Source organism: Mustela nivalis, assembly GCF_964662115.1.
Source record: "Mustela nivalis genome assembly, chromosome: 5".
Taxonomy (NCBI): Eukaryota; Metazoa; Chordata; class Mammalia; order Carnivora; family Mustelidae; genus Mustela; species Mustela nivalis.
The window spans coordinates 2,443,548-2,464,446 of NC_139024.1; the positions used below are offsets into that span (position 1 = coordinate 2,443,548).

At 54.9% G+C, this 20,899-nt stretch overlaps 1 protein-coding gene and 1 long non-coding RNA gene across 5 annotated transcripts in view; both read left to right on the forward strand.

Moving 5' to 3' along the window:
* RPS6KA2 (ribosomal protein S6 kinase A2) overlaps positions 1-20,899 on the forward strand; it is a 296,857-nt gene that overhangs the window by 58,493 nt on the left and 217,465 nt on the right. The window lies entirely within an intron of this gene.
* LOC309864755 lies at positions 8,692-13,747 on the forward strand. Its single transcript, XR_014311745.1, has 2 exons — positions 8,692-11,607; positions 11,705-13,747. It is a non-coding gene; the product is annotated as an uncharacterized lncRNA (long non-coding RNA).

Sequence of the window (20,899 nt, forward strand, 5' to 3'; positions counted from 1 at the left end):
TATGTCTTATGGTGACGGCTCATGTGACGGGTGACGCTGCTTTTTAGGAATGAGTAGAGAGACCCAGGGGTCCGCCTCCCATCACGACGGCTGCGAGTGGAGAAAAAACACCGAGACAGCCTCGCCTCCAGTGAATATCAGGGCTGCTTAGGTTGCAAAACACTACAGAGATTTTTAGTGTCTTACTGGGTCTTTACAGACCCAGTTTTCTGAAGTTGTGACCTCAGTTTGGTTAGCGACAGGCTTAGGTCGCAGTAGGTAAAGGAAGTCGGGCCTTCCTCCGCCTTTCTGGGTCTTTGCGCCACAGCCTGCGAGCCACAAACAGTCGTGACGAAGGGTGTTTGTCCTCGAGGTTCCCAGGGATCTACGTATCTGTCTGGCTTTGCAGGAAATCCCAATTTGCCTAAGTGCTAGAATCCGCTCGTGACACGACGTCCAGTCCAACTGGCTTGAGCAGAAGAAATGGAAGTTCCTGGGGCTCCCGGACTGGAGACTCGGGAACGCCGTGATCCCGGCTCTGACACACCCCCTTCCCCCCAGGCTCCTTACCAGGGCAGGGCCCCCCAGCCGCTCCCGGGGTGCAGTTGCGCGTCAGTGCACGCCCTGTCTGGCAGGAGGTACCACCCTCTGTGTCTGTTGCTGGACCCCCAGGGCGAGACGGTGGGTGGACCCGGCAGACTCGGGATCTTCTGTGGGCCTCCCCTCTGAGGGTTACCAGCCGGTGCTCGGCTACAGCCATATGGCCCCCAGCACCCCTGCAGAAGAAGTCCTCCGTGGGACGTGTGCGGTTCCCGGCCCTGGAATTCATCTCATGCCTTAGCCTGCGAGACCCTCTGGAGTCCCCAGACCAGCGGGCCGGCGTCCCACACCTCCTAAAGAATGACAGGCAGCTTCGAGGTTTCCAGGAAGCAGCTCGGGGTTGACCCAAACCACTGATTTGCAGAAAAGACCCCGTAGTGTCTTTTGTCTTGGGCTGCCGGCCCCTGAGGCTGCGGGGCCGTTCACGGTGATGTGCTGAGCTGCGGGATGGGAGACCGGGCTGTGCTCCCGGAGGACGCGTCACACCTGAGTGCGGCCACTGCGGTCCCGCCTCCTTTAAGGCAAATAGAATCTGTCCCCCAGGAGTTGGGTCTTTCTCTCCGTGTGTGATTGTAACCTGCGCAGCCGGAGAGCGAGCCCAGCCTTTGGGGACACCCCTCCTGCCCAGGGGAGGGCTCGGACGTGCGGAACTTCTGGTTCCCGTTCCTAGGAACCAGTGCCCTACTTGAGTCAGGGACCTGCCGGGCTCCAGCCACACGGCCTCCTTCCTAAAGCCCGGGGGTGAGGCTTCCATGGGACTGCCCCAGGGAGTGATGCTGTCCTCTGTCCCCGAGCGACACGCCGGGAACATAGCAGGTGGCTGCCTTCACACACTGATGGTCTAGGCTACTGGGGGGAGGACTGTGTGCTATTGGGGACAGTGACAGGACAGAGAAGAGGAGCAGTGCGGTCAGAAGGAGCAGTGCTGGGAGTGTCCGGAGGAAGCACAAAGGAGGGAACCAGGTGTCTGCGGAGGACAGGAAGGGCCTGTGTGGGGCTCCGGGAGGGAGTGCGGGCGGGGAGGTCACGGGTGTGTGAGTGTGCACATGGGGAGGGGGACACAGGGCCTCAAAGTCCGCGGTGAGGACACAGTGAGTCCCAGGCCCACATCAGGCTGCCAGGAGGCGGCTGCAGAGCCGCCGGGACAGGAAGGTGACCAGAAGGCGCGGAGCCCCGTGCACCCAGCACAAGCCTCTCACAGAAGCCTGGGAAAGTCGGTGGTGCCCGGACCAGCACCTGCAGCTGAAGACAGAAGTTCCAGGCCCAGCAGCTTGGATGGCCGTGGCAGGGACCCTGTGAGGCCAGACCCCCCCCAGCTCCCGACACTACTCCCTACACCAGCGGCGCTTCTCCCACCGGCGTTCCAACTGCCCCCACCTGCCCTTACCTGCACAGGCACCAGGTGGGGGGCCACCGCAGCCGCAGGCTTGGACGGGCCCGGCTGGAGTGGACCCTGGCTGAGGTCCGTGGCTCCTGGGGTGCAGCAAGGGTCAGGTGGGCTCCGGTGAGCTCGTTTGCGTTTGAAGCAACGCACCCCAGCAGCACAGGTCCTAACCTCCGAGCCAGTGTGAGCTTACGCCCAAGCGCCCGGCTGGGCGTCTGCGCTGTGCTCAGTCATGTCGTTCAGGAGACCGTTGCCTGCGTGTGAGCGTGCCCGGGGATGGACGTCTGCCATAGCCGCGGTGGAACGTTCTCCGTGCGCAGGCACAGGCGGGGACCTGACGGCCTCGGGAGGTCCTTGGCTGCGTGTGTGCCTGCGGCTGTCGGCAGTCCCCGAGCCGGCAGCATCCCAGCCGTGGGTGTCCCAGCCTGAACGGGGATGGCGCTCAGAAGGCATCTGCACTGGGTCGCACAGCAGGCCGGCCCCCAAGCTCAGGAGCACCTGCGCCTTTGGCTCTTGGACCAAGGACCTTCTTGTCCCGCACGCATCAGAGCCCTGTGCAGCTCGGAGATCACAGTCTGCTTTACCAAAATGACAGTCACAGGAAAGTTGAAGGGCAGCGGTCCTGGTCCTGGTCAGCAGGACCAGAAGGAATGAGTTTCATTGGCCATGACGTGAACAATCATAGAGCCCGAGACTGACCACTGTGGCTCGAGGGAACGAGGGCTGGTGGGTCAGGTTACGCACTTACCAGGCAGGAGGAGCAGCGTCTTCATGTGCACTTTGACCTGGTAGCTCTTTCCAAATTAGTCTCTTATCTTCCGAGTCATTGTCATAACAGGGGTTGTAACCTCCATGCTTTGGTAGATGGTGTGAACAGTGACCTGCCACCGTGTTTTTGGCCAGCTTGAGGTCCCCGGGCCCACAGAGCCTCCGTGTCCACACTCTCCGCCTGTGCTCTCAACAAACACAGGGAGCACCGGCCTCACATTCAGTCCTGTGTGCCCCCAAATTCACGTGTGAGGGGTCCTGTCCCCAGGACCTCTGAGGGAGACCTTATCAGGGCCTTTACAGGGGGTTAAATGAGAATGCTGTCCCTCGGGGGGCCCGGACCCATATGGCTGGTGTCTTCACAGGAAGAGGAGATTAGGGCACAGACACACACAGGGGCCGAGCAGGTGCGGCCGAGGGAGCAGGCCCAGCAGGGAGGCCCGGCCCTGCTGACGCTGGATCGCGGACGTGGTCTCCAAGCAGGGGAGACTGAGCGTCTGCTGGAAGCAGCCCAGCCTGTGGGGTCTGTTCCGCGGCCCTCCTGATGCTACAGGGAGGGCCCCGAGGAGGAAACCGGGAACCGGCCTTCCCGGGCGGATGGACGCCTGACTGCGGCTCTGGGGGGCAGGATGTGGCTCCATGGGCTCTGGCTGCAGCCGCCACAGTCGTCACTGCGTCTGGGGACGGTTTCCTCGTCCTTCAGAAACGGGGGACAGAGCACGGCCAGAATATAGCAGGAGCTGTGCCCCACGGCCGCGTGCCCCAGGGGCTCCCGGCCTTGCCTGTGAGGACACACAGCCCAGTGTGAGCCTCTCTGGGCTCTGCTCGTCTACCGTGGGCCCCGCCGCCGCTCCCGCCGCCGCTCCCGCTGTCTGCCAGCGGCCGCAGTGCCGAACGGCCCTGTTTATCCTCCCGCTGTCACCATAGAGGCCGTGCTGGGAAACCAGGAAAATGCCCGCGGGATCCTCGCGGCCCCAGGAGCCCTCCTCCGGCTGCACGCTGCCCTCCCCGGCCCGGGGCGACGCGCGGGCTGCGGGTGTCAAGCCTCTGTGTGCTCACATCCGTGGCCACCATGGCCCACGAGCCACCTGCGGTCTGGCGGGCCAGGGTCTGCCCCGAGGCCTTCGCCTCCCCGGCCGAGGCTGAGCGGCCCCACTGTGGGCCTCGAGAGGTCACCACGTCAGCGGGGCTGGGTGTCCTCAGGGACCTGGAAAGGAGAATGCAGGTTAGTGGACAGCGTCGCACGAGGGCCACGGGCCTCGTGGGAGGAAGGGCCACGCTGCGAGCTTCGGCGTTGGTGCCTGGACACGGAGACTCGCCCCGGCGCAGTGTGCTCGGGCCCCCGGGCTGACACCTGGCTTTGACGGGGAGGACAGGCCTCCTGGCTGCGCGCGAAGATGTCTGAGAAGGAAAATAGTCACAGCTCCGTGTCCCTCTAAGTCTCGCTCTGTTTCTGGCTTGAAGGGAGGTGGGGCTGTGCGTGCCTGGGAGCCCAGGCCTGCGGGACGTGGGCGGGTCTGTCATTTGGGCCACGTGAGTGCGGAAGGTGAGGAGGAGAAGGGACAGCGGCCCCTTGCTGTGTCCCTACGCTCGGCAGACCCAGACTGAAGCCCTGTGCGCGTCCCCTGCAACGGGGCCCTGGGGTGCAGGACGGGCCGACCGAGTGCTCTGTGCAGTCACAGCCGTTGTTAGAGCCGCGAGGGCCCAGCCTCCGCTGGGCGTTCGACTGTGCGTGGCTGCACGTCTGCACGCCCCTTATCTCACATCGCGGGCTCCCTCAGAAGGTGACACAGCTGAGCCGCTGGGGCCTGGAACACACTTGGACTGAGTTTCGCGCTGCCAGGCTGAGCCCTGGGGCTGCCGTCTCTCCAGGGAACTGTCGCGAGCGCGTCCTCCCCATGTGACTGGGAGGGTCCTCGCCTGCGCCTGGCCTGGGGCCCCCGCGACCATGCAGACCTGGCTCCCAGGGGCTGCCTCCCCGCGGGGGCGGCTCTGTCCTCACCGGGTGAGCACCCGGGGCAGCTTCCCCGGTGAGTCCTGTCCTGGGGCTGGCCATGCAGACCCGCACGGCTGTCTCCGCCAGCTGATTGGGGACATTCTAGATCGCCGGTGCCTGGGATTCGCAAGCATTGCTAGAGAAATGGGCAGAAATAAAACAGAAGGCATTTGGGGGGCAGTGGAAACAGATCCTTCTTGCCCCATGTTTAGAATAGTTTTTGGGGAAATATATTAGGTTCTTGAGCTCCGTGATAAATGTCTTGGGGAGCGTCCTGGCCTCCTGCCGGGAGGATGCTGTGGCCTTACTCCCGTGCCTTCAGCAGAGTGGCCCCTGCTCTTTCTGGAACTGTCCGGTTGTGCGTGTCTCCAGCCCCTCAGGGTCAGCAAAGGCACAACCTGGAACAAGAGTCACCCTTGTCCTGGCCCCCCTCCCCCCAGGGCAAGTGCAACGGTCAATGCTTGTGCCCGAGCCCGGCGGCTGGAGCTCTCACTTGTTCACATCGTTAGATGGGCCTCGTGAGTGAGGGAGACGGGCTTGGTGGAGGACCCTGCTGTGTGCGGGGGAGGGGAAGAGAGTGTGGGTGCAGCAGAGGGGAAGGGAGCAGAGGTGGGGGGTGAGGGGTGAGTGACCGAGGGAGCGCTTCCTGGTCAGGAGCCGCTGGCAAGGGCCGTCCTCTGCAAGAACACGGACCCGGGGGCGGTGGGGGACAGGGCAGGGGACGCGTGGACCCGGGGGCGGTGAGGGACAGGGCAGGGGACGCGTGGACCCGGGGGCGGTGAGGGACAGGGCAGGAGATGCGTGGTGGACCCTCGCTGGCACCCCGAGGGTGCATAGAAATGGTTCCTGAGCCCACGAGATTATTCTGGGGTAAGGATTCTAATTACCCTCATTTAAAGAGGCGGCGCACGTAGGGGCTAGGTTACCCACTCGTGGGCCGGCTTCTGTTTGTTTTTGTGCTTTTCCTCTTCCAACTGGAAAAAAAAGTTAAATTTAGGAAAGTACGAAAGTACAAACAATGGTCACCATCCGCCACTAAGACACCACATGCGGGCGCACCGCACTGGGAAAGCGCCGGCGTGTCGGGTCTGGATTGTGCGGGAACCAAGCGGAGCTCCCCTTCGCAAACCTCCGTGCCCCCCACCGCCCCTGCACCCCCCGCCTGCCACCAATTTGAATTCAGGGTGCGGGCCACGTCTTCCCATTCTGGAGCACATTCCGGAGGGTAGAAGGAACGCCCACGCTAGTAGTACGTAGAATCGAAATCTCGTCCGCGGAATCACCGCGTCGGTGTCGTTCTGGAGCCTCCTGTCCCCTTCACTGCGCTACGGGAGCTCCTTTCGCTCCTCGGCCTTCTGCCGGACGTCCACACGCTCCGAGTTCTGGCGGCTAAACGAGGCTGCGTGGCCTCCTGCTGCTTTGTGCGTAGGCGTGGAACTGCGTCAGAAAGTGCATTTTATAAATGTTACTAGATGATTGTCGACTACTGCTCAGATTTCTACTAAGTGGGAGGATGCTTGATGTTTTAAGACTTTTTAAACATTTTGCCAACTTCACGTGTCAGATACTTTAACTGATGAGCCACCTAGGCGTCCCGGTGAGCGATTTTAACCAGCGTTTCTGCATTGCTGGTGAGGTCGGGCATTTATTGAAATTGTTGGCCATTTTGGTTTCTTTGTGAATTGTTTATTTACACCCTTTGTGTATTTTTCTATTAGGTTATCTGTTCTCCTTAATGATTCCTGATGTCCTTTATATTCTAGACATTAGTCCCCGGTCGCACAGGCATCAAGTAGCTTCAAGGGCCGTGTTGTCCTTGTCTCCACGTGGGGTCTTTCAGAATAAGAAATGTTGGAGCTTCGCAAACCCATCGATATTTTTGTTAATTTTTTTGTTTGTTGCTTAAGAAGTTCTTCCTACCTAAAGCTCTCTTTTCCTTCTAGTAGTGAATCATTATTTCCTTCTCGTACTAAATTTGGTTTGCTGTGTGGTGATATTAAAACCAAATTCATTTTCCTCTAGGAAGACAGCTGTTCTCCCATCAGCTGAGCTGAGCTGAGCTGTCTTTGACTCGCTTCTCTCTCCTTCTCTGATGCGTTCATGTGTCCATTTCATTGGTTTTAAATGTACAATTTAGGTGCTGTGAACCCTTTCGCCTCAAGCAAAGTACACAGATTATTCAACTGAAAATTATTTTTGAAATAGGCGCTAAGACAACTCGTTCATTCTCATGCTTTTTCTCTTTTTTAAATCAATTAAGTAATTTTTAAATTATGTTCAGTTAGCTCCGTATAGCACATCACTAGTTTTTGACACAGTGTTTAATGTTTCATTGCTTGCATGTCACACCCAGCACCAGATCCGTTCCCAACGATGCTACGATTTGGTCGGATTGTTCCTCAGGGTGTAGCGGGTCGGGCGTTGGATCTAGACCAGAGGGAGCTCAGCTCACAGCTTGCAGTCTCCAAGGACTGGGTTCCTAGAAGCTGTTTTAGGCCACCTTGCCCACGCCGGCTGGAATGTAAGGTCCCTGATGGTGTTCCCCGCCCTGAGAGTAGAGCCTGGCCTTGGCAGGTGTTCTGTAAATACTTAGGGGATATGTGATTTTCAAGTGTGGCCTGTGGGTAACAAAGAAGGAGCTGGTATCAGTGACTCGAGGGGAAGAACACAGTAAAAACAGGGTGTGCTTCCAAACGTGGCTATCTTGCAGAGAAGGGCTCTGGATGCTGTGGGGCCAGTGGGGGGAAGCTGTAAGGAGACAGGTGTCTTCGCAGGTGCTCCTCTCGGATTCACATCTGCCCAGGGGAGCGAGCGCTCGCCCAGTGGAAGCATATTCTGGCCATTCAGCTTGCACTGCCATCGAGAGGGCTGCGTAGACGCACGACTGTCCCTGTGGCGGTGGGGGACCTTGACCTGAGGCACCTGCTTCGGGGACAACAGGCCCTTCCCCGTCCTTTCTGGAGCTGGCAGTGTCTGCACCACAGCGTCTCGGTCACCTGACTCGGCACAGGCGAGGCCGTAGCAAATGAAGCCGAGGGACTCCAGTCTGGTCCCAATGGCAGGACGCGGAGTGTTTCCACTCAGGTTCAGGGTTGTTCGAGGGGTTCGTTTGGAGATCCTTAAACCTAGAGGACTTCTTGGAGTTCACACTTGTAAGTGTCTCTGCTTCAAGTTTTTGCATTGTAGCTTTAAGTGACTTGCAGATTTAGAACTGTTTAAAAATGGAATCACACCATGCAAAATATCAAGGAAAAGAGGAACTGTGAAAATCGTTGAAGACATGAGTTTAGACGAGTTAAATGTGAATGACTCACTGCAGATGCTCGGTTTGTCCTGAGTTTTATAAATACCTGCGAACACTTGTAAATTTTATTTCTGATGTTAGGGTGTTTTTCCCCCCTCTCTGCTTAAAAAGAACTCCTGACTTTCTCCTACGGTCCACGTCGCAGCAACAGTGCCGGTATGTGTATGAGATGATTCACGTTTCCAAACCGGTGTGTGTTTTTGCAAACGTTCTCCTTGCAAATATACAAACTGATGTTTCTGCGCGCACCTGCTGTGTGAGGCTCACAACGCCCCCTGAGACCCACTCGCAGGAAAGGGACGGAAACTCCGGATGCCTTCGGACATTTTCTCGGGGGTGGGTCCCCTTGCTGGAATCAAACATTTCTCTTTTAAAGGCAAACTTTCCTTCTGAAACTCCATGGGCTGGGGTCTCCCCCGTTCTGTGTGAAAGTTTGCTGTCTCCAGGGTAGGTCTCATTTTATCCAATTATGCAATGTTTTTTTTTTAACTGAAGAAAGCCATATTCTCTTCATCTGTAAAATGGGACCCATACTGGTAACCACTTCCAGGGCCACAAGGACAATGGAATTAGTCAAACGTGAAAGACAATTAAATGTGCCACATGTAAGGTAGCCCCAGGCTCCAGGGCACAAGGAAAGACCTCATGTGAGCAGGTGTAGGTGCTGGTCTCTAACCGTAAAGGCAGGTCCCTCTGGGTCTACGGGCTGCCTTGGTGTTTGCGCAGCACAGTCCCTGCTCTGCTCTTGAATGACCTTGGCATCTGGCATTCTGTTCTCCGGCACCTGTCCCTCCTCTGTCTTCCTCTAAAGCTGAGGTTCCCAGCCGCTGTGCTCTGCTGTCTTCTAGTAGTAATACAAGATATGTGTGCCTGAGGGACTGAGCTAGGGAATTTTCTGGAAGCGTTTCTAAAATATGGGTAGACTTCCTCCCCAAAGAGTAGCTTTTAATTGTTTAGTTATAACTTCCCTTTCTGCCCTTTAATTCAAAATACAACTATTCCTACTGCTACTAGTAATAAGCTGAAGATGATCTACATGTGCATTAATGCAGGAGTAGAATATTCAAAAATGACACAGACGCTCAGCTGTGAACTGGTAGGGGAAAAGCCGCATGTATAAAATGCCAGCGGTAGAGTGTGAGGCAGTGGTACCGCAGAAACCGTATCTTAATTAAAGACGAGTATGTACGTACTGTTACATAGGCCTAAATTTCTGGGATAGGAAAGACCGTGTCAGCAGTGAGTTCTCTGTGAGTGACTACAATGTTTATTTTACTTCAGTGTGTATCCAAGGGGCTTCGAGGTCCATATGGGGTTCATCTAAACTGGGGATACCCAGTAGTTCTGGTTATGCTAATTGCCACATGCTTCCGACCCCAACTTTTCCAAGAGCAGAGGCGTCTCTTTCATCTCCAAGCTAACTCAGCTGGGATTGGAACTCTTGTTGTGTGCGTAGCCACGTTGGGGCTGGAAGCATAGGGACCGTCGCCTCAGGTGACTCCTCATGTAGCCAGGACCACCGGCTCTAAAACTCAGCAGTAGGAGCAGAAGGGGGAAGTCGGGGGTGGCAAGAGGAGAAGACAGAGACGCGTGTGTGCAAGTCCAGAGGAAGGAGCATTACTTCCCGGTGCGGCGTGGGTAGACCAGCACATCTCCAGGGGAAGAAAATGTGGACAGTAAAATCAAAGATGGGCATATTCGTTATCTGTTGCTGTAACGAATTTTTCTAAAACGGAGTGGCTTTCAAATGACACATGTCCATTATTTCAAGTTTCCATGGGCCAGGAATGTGGGTCCCAAGCTCCAGGGTCACCACAAGCTGCAGTGTGGGCGTTGGCCATGTCTGGGCTCATCCGAAGACTCGACTGGGGAAGGACCCCCTTCCAAGCCCCTTGGTTGTGGGCCCTTAGACCACAGGCCTCGTTCCTCACTGGTTGTTGGTTAGAGGCTGTGGCAGTTCCTTGACAGTCCAGTCTCTGCAGCCCAGCAGCTGGCTTCGTCCATGCACATGAGTGGAGGAAGCCATAGATTGCCGGCAAGTTGAAGTTATGATCTCTCAACACCTGATTGTGCAAGTGACAACCCATCGTCGTTGCCATATTCTGTGGGTTTGAAGCAAGATAGTAGGGCCAGCCCACACTCGAGGAGGAGGATGGGCCAAGCGGAAAGATAGCAGGAGGTGTGTTCATTTGGGGGCACCCCAGAGCCTGCTCCCGCATGGGCTTGTGTAGATGTTGGGGTGGGGGAGGGTATCCAGGAGGAGCCGAGCGAAAGCAAGGAGCAGGGAATGAAACCGCGATCTTAGGATCCTCGGTTTACAACTCTGACCCTCCTCATCGTCCTAAGAAGGCACATTCCTTTCGGGTCCTTTGCTTTTCCTTTCTCAGAACGTAAGGACAGATGTTCTCAACGTTGAGGTCGTTACTTAAAGGGACTAATGCTGAACTCTTGGTAACATTAAATTCATGGGGTCACAGCCTCGCTGCCCTGAGATGTTCCCAGAGAGTCTTCCATGCCCAGATACAGTGTCTTTCAAGTTCACGACTGTGAGTGGATCCTTTACATCAGGACTCAGACCAGGGTCCGGAGTTCTCTGGGGGACTAGCCCAGTGCTGGTCACCGTGGCTGGGAGAAGCCCCTCCCTTAGTTTCTGTCTCAGTAGCTTAGAGGAGCAGAAGTTTCCTATGGGAGAAGAAATTACAGACAAGAAGTCTAGAATTCTCTCTAATGCATGTGATGCGTCCTGTGTCTCTCTCATTTCTGGAGCCCTCTGTGCCTGCGTGACACTGAGTATAGGGTCTGAGGTCTGAGCCCTTTCACGAGGCATCTGGATACGCACCCTCAGGAAGCTAAGGGGGGTAATGAAGCAGTTTCTGGGGAGAAGAGCAAACTGTAGGTACATAACCACTCGCTATACCAGGCTGCGGCTGGCAGGGCCAAGCATGATTTACTACGTAATGGGAACCTGACAGCTTTGAAGACCTATTTGTTTCTACAAATCGGAGAAGTACAACCCCTGAAAAGCGACCGAGAAGCTGCTAGAAAGAGTCAGTTTGGCTGAACTTCCGTTTCGGAGCATTTGGAGGTTGAGTAGCGCTGTCCCCGGATTTCACATGTTAGGAAAAGCTGGAGAGGATGGCTGGGAGTTTTGCTCTGGACTGGGTGCCTGGGTGGCTCAGGCGGTTACGGGTCTGGCTCTTTTTTTTTTTTTTTTTTTTAGGGTCCGGCTCTTGGTTTCAGCTCAGGTCACAGTCTCCGGGTTGTGAGATCAAGCCCCATGTCAGGCTCAGGCTTAGCGCTCGGTGAGGACTCTGCTCGGATCCTCTCTCCTTCCTTCTGCCTCTCTCCCGCTCACACTCTCTCCTTTCCTGAAAAATAAATCTTTAAAAGAAAAAAAGAGTTTTACTCAGGTCAGCTATTAGCACTTGTAGGACAGTAGGAGGAAAGAAGGCTCGTCTCAACATGTTTCAGGGGTATCTGAGCCCGAATAAGTGAGACCCAATAAAAGGCGAGCGTGCTGTTGGTCCACTCTGTACCCCGATTCTGCGTCCTGCCATGCCGTGCACATACCCGCACGTCCTCCGATCAAACCCCGAGGGCCCCGCTTCTCGCCCCGCATCTCTACTCCTCTGCCCGGTGTGGGGAGGTCTGCCTCCTCCCTTCCCTCTGGGAGACCCTTTGCCCCATTTAACTCTCCCTTCTGATGGACGTTTCTCTGCTGTTGCAAAGCAGGGCTGTTGGATTCTGTGGGTGAATAAAAGCTCGACACGTAAACAGAGTTTATGGGAAAGCAAACCCTGAGCTCTCTATGCAGAGCCTCGAGTAGCCGGACGGAGGGGTGCACGGCCCGTCCCCCATCAGGATGCTTGTCGCCCGTCTTCACTCGGAAAGCAGAGCCTTCGGGAATACGCGTTCTAATAGAGGGTTGAGTCTCGTGCTCTTCCTGTCACTGTTACAGTAACTGCTCGGGGGACATTTGAAGAGTGACAGCAGCGGTTTTCCTTTCATTGACAGACACACGTAAAAGGCAGGTGAGCATCTGAACCGTATTTAAGTCTTAAGAAAGCGAAGACAGTTTTTGCAAAGTAGTGGGATAGCGAAACAAACCAACAGTGGATTGTGCTGTTCTCCATCCATTTTTAAAATTCAGTGCAAGCTTGAATAGTTTTCTTTTGATGTATGAGATTCCTAAGCCCTAATTCTGGGGTTATTTCATGATTTCCAGCCCTAATTTTCAACAGAGGACTAATTGCTCCGCTTAATATATTATAAACAAAGATTTAAGAATCCGTTCTAGAATCTGGGACCTTACAATGTATGCAGTTTCCCCAATATCCTGTTTCAAAGAGAAAACATCAGCTGACCCAGCAGACCAGAGTGTTTACTGTGGAGCCCAGGCCCATCTTCAAGGACAAGGATGTTTGGCATCTAGGAGAAGTCAGGTCAAGTAGCAATAGTAATCTATTGGCTTTTTTTTTTTTTAATTGTGTTCAGCAAGCCAAGAGGTACTTGGAAAAGCCATAGAAAAAAAGACAATGTTGAGTCTATTGAGATATAGAACCAAAGCCCGGTAACTGTTGGGGTTTTGTGATGGAAGAGAGTGTAGATGTCGTCAGTGGTGAGCCTGTGAAATGATGACGTCAGAGCCCGGGGCGGCGGGAGACGCGGTGGGGAGCCCGTGCTGTTTCCTTGGCTTCCCGCAGCGAGTCCATGCAGAGTATTTTAATGGGATAAATCTAGAGCACAGGTATTGGGTTACCAGGAAAATTAACTACTATCGTTTAATAAACCCAAACCAAATGAGGCGGACAAGTGAGCCAATGTGCTTGTCCATCGTGGACGGTCCTCAAGGGTGTCCATGCTCAGGTGACGAGGCAGGGAGTAGAGGTTTGCATTGATCATAAATCTTTCCATGAAGGCAAGCTGTCCACGGCTCGTCGCGGTGGAAACACACAGAACTAAGAAGTCAGGCTGGACGGCAGAAGCTACCAAACGAAGGAAGCCAGAAAACCGGAAGCGTAGTAGCAAGTGTGGCAACGAGACCGAGACGAGCGCAGTTGTCATTTCAAACACATCCACGCTGCAAACACGCGCTAATACTCAGACTGAGTCAAGAAAAAGACTGCTGTTGGCCTCAGCTGCCAGAGGCCATCTCTGAAAGTGGTTCCTCTTCCCTTGACCCAGAAAATCCTACAGAATTATGCAAGTCGAAAGGGTCACATCTTCGTGTTCACTTGAAGAACACACATGCAACCGCCCAGCCCGTGCAGGGTACGCACATCCAAAAAGTCCCCAAGTGTCTGCAGGATGCCACCTTACAAAGCAGCGGGTCCCCTCTGATGCTGTGACACGGAGTGGACCAAACAGAGGGGCTGGGCCCAGGGCCGGTGGTCCCCCAAGCGTGTTGAGCGTTCACTGCATAGGCTTCTGTGTGGAGAGTGATGGTGAACTAACAGGGTACAGACTCTGGTCCCTGAGCACGTCCCGGAAACGAGCCCCCAGATACGACACAGAACTTCCAGGGCTCATGGTCACGAGTGTTCACTTCAATTGAACACGAAGATGTGACCCTCCCAGACCCGAGCTCTCCGTGCCCCGTCAAGACAAGCCTCCCTGAGAAGCAGCAGCCATTCCTCAGCCGGAAGAGGAGGCTGCGCAGAGACAGTCCTGCATACACTAAAAGCAAATAAAAGAAACTTTAAAAACGAACAAAAAACCTCCCAAAACAAAGCCTGCCTGTTGATGTGAAATATTGCACCCAGTGATAGACGGACTGTACAAGTCTGGACTACAGGGCTTTACACAAGGATGCAGCCTACACGGGGAGTAACACACCAGGCTCAGTTCATGACGTACACGGTGACATGCTCCTGGGGACGGGGACGGTGCCCTTTGGAGGGACACGCTCAGTGCCAGCCCACGCACCAGACAGCAGCCCCACAGCTCACGGAGCAAAGCAGCCACGACGCACGAGCAGAGGAACCACAAGGTCAGGAGTTGTACCTCGCCTCTGGCAGACTCTGTGGGCTCGGGAGCTCCCGTTGGCCCAACGTCAGAGCCGTGTGCACGGCCGGACCCAAGTCCCAGCTGGACAAGGGAGAAAACCGTCACGCGTGGCCCTGTGCTCGGAGAATGTGAACTTGCTCCGCTGAACTCGCTCGGCTTTTAGGAAATGATCGCTCATCCTTGCAGGATGCTTTAGGGATCCTGGCTGGGGAACGAGGCTGTGCTCGGGGAGTGGGTCTCTCTCTCTCCCTGTGCACATCACACGCATGTACACGCGTGTGGTATGTGCGTGTGCTCCCCCGTGCTGCCGCCTTCGGGCCCGAGGAGTGAGTGCTTTGGTTTTTCTGAAGAATCGGAGACTCTGCTTCAAGCCAGGGTCACAGCCACGTGGCAGCAGAAGGTGCCTCAAGCCTGGGACGCTTGGCAGGGCCCAGGCTCGCGCTGCAGGGCTGCGTCCAACAGAAGACACGTCTGCCCTGGCTCAACTCTGCTTTTTCTAGCAACTTTATCCGGACCCCACTCGGGCCCTGTTTTCGGCCTTATATTCTGCATCGGGACAGAACTCTGTCCTTCCCCTGGGCACGCAGACCCCAAACCCTGCAGTGAGCTTCGAGAAAGACGCAGCCAGTGTCCCGTGGGGTCCCGGGGAGTCACAAGGACACACAGAGAAGGAGCCGCTCAAAGAGAGAGAGATCCCCCGTCTGGGACAGGGGAGTGGCAGGGAGTTCCTGAGCCGGAACCGAGACGGCGGCACCTGTAGCAACGGGGATGCTCGGGAGATGTCCAGAAGGGTCGCCCGTGCGTCCCCAGAGGAGCACAGAGTCCGGGTGTTTCAGAGGATGAGATCAAAGGAAGTGGAAAATCTTTCCGCTGGTGACCGGCTTCCGGCTGCCCCCACAGAGGGGCCTCGTGGCACTTGTCCCCTGCGACCCCAGAGAAGGGTGCGAGAGAGTCCGCGCCGGACGGACAGACTAATGGGCACTCTGCCCCGTCAGCTGCTGACGGGGGATGCTGAGCTCAAGCCGTGGCCTCAGTGGCCTGCCGCTCCTGGGGACGCGGGGACAGTAGCTTTAGAGCCTGCCTGCGTGTCCTCCTGGCCCCGCGGCTCCTCCTCGGGTTCTCCATTGTGTTGCAGCCCGCCGGCCTCACAGAACACTCTTCCTTGGGGTGCGTCCCGGCCCATCCTGTCCCCCGAAGGAGAGAGGATCCGGCCTCCGCCTCCACGCGTTCTTCGCGGGTTTGAGACGAGGCCGGATGGCGCAGTGATTGGCTCACAGAGCTGGAATGTACACCCAACTGTCGGGGCCTTCGGAGCCATGACCCTACGTCCGTTTTACCCATTCCCGAGAAGTAGGCTGCTTTTCTGGGCAGTCGAGCCTTAACAAGGCACTGAGCGGACCAGCACCTTCTGGTAGATTCTGCGTGTGTTCTCCAATCACGCTGTGTCCAGGTCATACATTTTTCCAGATTGTATTTTCCTGCTCTGGGGTGTTTGGCGGGCAGGGCCACGTGAGGGAAACGGGGCTGTTTGTGAGCGTCTGGACCTGACCCAGCTTCGGTGCCCACCTTTGTCCTCTGAGCTGGTGGTTCCCGAGGCAGACAGCTCAGTGGACAGACAGAGGTTGCAAAACAAGGACAGGGCTTCCATTAAACTCCCAGTTCTGCTAATTCTGTTGCAAAACATTCCAAAGCAGCTCCGTGTGTGGGATTGGCCTTTGTGTGGGCCCTGCCTGGGAATAAAGGGCTCAGTCGTGAAGGACGCTGGTCCACCAGCCCTGCTAGGATGCACCCCACTCTCTGTTCTTAAGAGCTTTTAGCACGTTCATGTGTGATTTTGCTTAGAAAACTGGAATTCCTTTTAACTGTTTGAATGAGTGAATGAAGGAAGGTAAGTCCTGGAGAGACGCTCTAAAACCTTCCCTTAGCAAGTGCCGCCAGCCCGCGCAGCAGGTGGTGGGCAGCAGGGAGCCGCGAGAGGGCAAGGCTGGCGGGCCTGGCATGGGTGCGTGGGCGTCACCAGCCCCGGATCGTCACGGCGGCCTGCCAGGAGGTCTTGCTTGTTTGGGTGGTGGACGTCCTGGTGATGGGCACGCCGGCTTGACTTCACAGATGCCTGCGTGGCTATGCCCCAGGCGCTGCTCTAAGTACTTTGTAACCATCAACTCCCCTTCCTCACAACCTATGGAGTAACATTCTTATGTTTTAGAGACGAGGAAGTGATAAAACAGAGAGGTGAAGTCACTTGCCCAGGGTCACACAGCTCATAAAAGGCAGAGGTGGGATTTGAACCAGAGTGGTCCGTCTCTGGAGTCTGGGCTCCACTGCGACACAGACCCGCCTTCATGCTGTGACCGGCAACAGCGAGCGTTCGTTTCTTGCAGAGGCACCTGCCGAGTCCGGGATAAACTGCCCGGCATCCGAGTCGCTCCCTCCTGATCCCACCTGTCTTCGGAGGGCTCTGGCATCGGACCTGCCAACTCTTTTTTTGCCTTGACTTCCCTTTACTGCAGAACAATAGCTGTAGTTTTAAAAAGTGTAAAAAGTCTTTCAAGAAGCCAGTGCCTTGCCGCAGGCGAGTAGCTGATGAGCCGCTCGGTCAACAGCGGACTTGCCCGCGCATCCTCTCACAGATCTCCGACTCCTCCGTGCGAAGTATGGCGCGGTCACAGAGATCCGGCTCTTCCAGAGGGGAAAGTGCAGCTCAGAACTTGCCCCCCAGCCTGGATACGAGCCGAGCGTGGGTCTCGGATGCAGACGTCCTAACTCCAGCCTGGGTGTCTGCGCGGCACGCTCTTCATCGGACTCAAGGGCCAGGGTGCTCCGGCCGCGGAGCCCTCTGGGCCCACCCACGCTCCACCGAGAATTCTCCCTCCTCACAGGGCCCCTCCGCTCACTAACCGTGACCGTCCGTCCGTCTCCAGGGACTCTCCGCTGGACCAGTGGGGTCCTGCATGCTGGGCCCCAGGGTCTGGGCTGTGTACTGTGTCCTGAGCCAGTACCGTCTTAGGGCAGCTACGATCAAGGGACAGACCCCCCCCCCCCCGCCGATGTGATTTATTTGTCATTATTATTAGAATGGAATCACCTTGTGAAAAATGAAATATTATCGGTAAGGCAAGTGTCTACTCAGACTACAAAGTATCCCCTACCCCAATTGTCATCCTACCAAGGGCACCTGCTTTAAAGGGCTTTTCTTTTTATTCTTAGAAACTTCTATTTGGGCGTGTACAGTATACAGCAGTATTTTGAGAGGGGTCATATAATTATAACTGCAACTTGTTTATTTCCACTCAGCAGTGAATGTGCGTTATTCTTTTAGACAGCGGCAGGAAACTGCCAGGCTCTATGAAATCATTTCCTTCGAGTCGGGCATTCAGAGTTTGGGGGTTTTCCTGTTGCAAACAATGATGCCTGAGCACCTCAGGACCGTTGTTCTGCCCACGGCCCTCCTAGCGCCGGCCTCTGCTTGCCCAAACAAGTCCCCTGCCTGACGCCAGAGCCCGGGAGGACCGTGCAGCCACCGGTTCTAACTTCCTCATTTTAAGGGTGCGGAAGCACACGTGGACAGTGACTGTTTATGTCCACAGCAGCAGAAGGACTTCTGCCAGCCCCACCAAGCCCCACCTACAGCTTGGGTCTGGCTTCCCAGCCACACAGACTCCTTTGATGTCAGTCCCGTAACAGGGAGACTGAGTGTCCCGTGCGTATGCTGGAAACGAGGAGTGCTCAAAGGACAGACGGTCCACGCTCAGGTCTGGCTGGCAGATTCCGGTCTAGAAACTATCAGTGTCTCCAGCATGTGCGCTTTTGGTATTTAATTTGCCCTGGTCTATAACTCTTTCAACATAAACCCTTTCATTAGTCACACCAATTTGATTACAGATTTGGAGTTGCGATCCTCATGAAATCGATAAGTAATTACCCGTCTCCTAAAATAGCAATAGAGCCCTCCCGTGAGTGCAGGTCCGCTCCAGCCGCAAGCCCTGCCCGCTGCTGGCCGGGTTTTCTGTGAAGTGTGCAGTACGGGACTTTCAACAGAGAAATTACCCTTTCGTATCGAACATGCTGCTTCTCAGAAAGTACCTTCTCCTTAAGTGTCTTAGGTCAAACGTGGGAGTTTATGGCACAGACATTGCGGAGGTGTTCAGGGCACGGGGCTTTAACAGCAAGAAGGCGGAGGTGGCCTTGCTACTTTGTAGGGACTGGTCGCTCCTGCCTGGTTTTCCTCCCCAGGTGCGTGAGGGCGGGCATCGCGCGCTAACAGGGCTGTGCTAACAATGTGCGGCAAGGTCACTGACAAACACCGAGCGCCAGCTAGACCTCATGTAAATCAAGGCCACGTTTCTTATGACCAAGACTTTCCTCTCATTTTGAATTAGGAAGGTCGTCAAACCGCCCTCAAAAAGCTAATTATTCAATGCTAGTTTCTTACTCAAGTCTTACTCAATTTCCTCTGCTAATGCCTTCCTTTGTCTCACATGTTTTTTTTTTAAGAAGCAGCTACATGGTAGCCGATGGCTCTGGTTCTGGGTCAGACAGCTCTGGGTTTCCTCCGGGTTAGCTGGCTCACTTTGGGGGAAGGTGTGTGGGTGACATTCAACTTTCAGTGCTAGCCCCTGACACGGAAACATTCTTTAATGTAGTTAACATACTCATCTTTTGATTGTAATTGTTAGAAACCGATTCTTTGTTGTCATCTTGGAAGATGAATATTGTAATTAATATGATGCTGCCGTCCGACAGAAGAAAGTGTCTGCCGCGTTCTCAGTACGTCGGAGGAGTCTCCGAGTGGTAGTTATGTTGTATCGGCTTCACCTAACATTTGGGTACTTCTTATGTAAAATAAAATATGAATAGCTATTTAATGAAAAGATATCTAAGTTATAGTGTTCTATTATTTTAAAATCTGTAGCGGATTATTACGATGAGAAATGAAAGTCAGTAACGACGAGAAATGGCTCTTCCCGAGCCCCTGGGTGTCTCGGTCAGTGAGCGTCCGCTCCCGATGTCAGCTCCGGTCACGATCTCAGGGTCATGACATGGAGTCCTGTATTGAGCCTTGCACTGGGCGTGGAGCTGAAGATTCTCTCCCTCTCCCCCTGCCCTCCCTGATGCTCTCTCTCTCTCTAAAAATAAGAAGGAGGAAACAAAGAGATCTTAAGATTTGGGAGCTTGGGGATTTAAACCAGCTAAATGTTCAGATTGAAGTTCTTTCTCCCGCACGTCCCGAAGTTGTCATTTCTGAGAAAGTTGACATGAATTCCCTTCCGCAGATCTGCTGGATGTTGGGCGTAGAATTTGCAAAGTATAATACGAACATTCCTCATAGGATCTCCTAGGTACGCTCCAACCAGCATCACCAGGGTGACCACCAGAAGGAACGCGAGGTCGATGACCGTGCCCCTTGCGATTCCTGAGCAGAAAGGAGTGGTTTCCAATCTGAAAAATGATGAGATTGAGGATCTCCCCACTGGTCGGTGTTTTTAGTGATAAGCAGGCAGAACACGAGGTGCATTTATTTTTGGATCTATTTAACACTATCGAGTCAAACACTTGGCTGGATCCGGAAGACACATCACAAGGCTTAGGAAGATTGTTCAAGATGGAAGCGGCTGCCCAGAGACATCCCTACGGACAACCTGTGCCGTGTAAGTACCGAACTGAATGACAGACGGCGGGGTGGGGCGCTCACACTTGACTCTGAAGCAGGAGTCGATTCATTTAAAGGCCTTACGGGTGTCATGGCTTGCGTACGTTCTGGTTATGTAAAAAGTGAAAAGGGCAGAGGACTCTGAGCGTCCGGGCCACATTGGGGGGTCGCAGCGAAGGACCCGGCAGAGATAGCGCGAGAGAAAAGAGCCGTAGTGAGCACCGCGAGGCACGGGGAGGCGCTCGGGATGGGGCTGCGCAGCCCCCAGCACCTCCATCCCGGAAGAGCCACTCCCTCCTCGTGATCTCTCTGGAACCTTCCACAGGCAGGCTGGGGTTCATTCTGGCTTTCACCGTTGGAAGGGTAGCCCTTTGTTGACCGTCCAGGATGGAGGCACCCTGCCAGAGACGCAGACCAGTGCCCACCACCCATCTCCGTCTGGTCCTTGAGCTGAGGATAAGTTTGACATTTTTTTAAATGGCTGGGGGGAAGATTAAAAAAATTTTTACGATCCACGAAAACAGTATGAAATTCAAATTTCCCTTCCCGTACATAAGGTATTGTATCTCAGGCCCACCCACGCGTGGACCCGCTGTCCGCCGGCGTTTTCCACAGGGACGTCCTGCCGGCTGCTGCGTCGTCCGCTGGCTTCGTTTTCAGAGTCAGCCTCCGGTCCAGAGGAGGACGTCTCCTCTGTGGTTAGGAAACAGCCTCGTGGTCTTCGCTTCCTGTGGTTCTTGGTGACTTTCCGATGCTTGGTTGTTCATGCACACACGTGTGCTCATGCCCTAGACCACAGGCGAGTGTGAAGGAACCCAGCGGCTGCATCTGCAGCCGTCAGCCTCCCCCTGCTCTGTCGACAGGCTGCAGACCTGACTCACGGTTTAAAACGACAGAGACCTCACTCTCCGTGAACTCAAGGTGCATTACTGAGATGCCCTTGACCTCACAGTATATGTCAGGTTTCCTTGCCTGTGTGTCTGTGTGTGTGTGTGTGTGCATGTGGGGGGGGGCAAGTATTTTGCAAGAGCTGGTGAGATTTTGAGATAAGTCTCTCTTACAATACTTGCTAGTTACTTTCTGGGAAACACATCCTCATTAATCTGTGTTGTGAAATTCTTTTGATCATTTAATGTGTGCACGAACTTATATTTTCAGATAGGTTTGTATTCTGTTCTGTGGTTAAAAAAGGCAATATGTATTGTTTGAGGT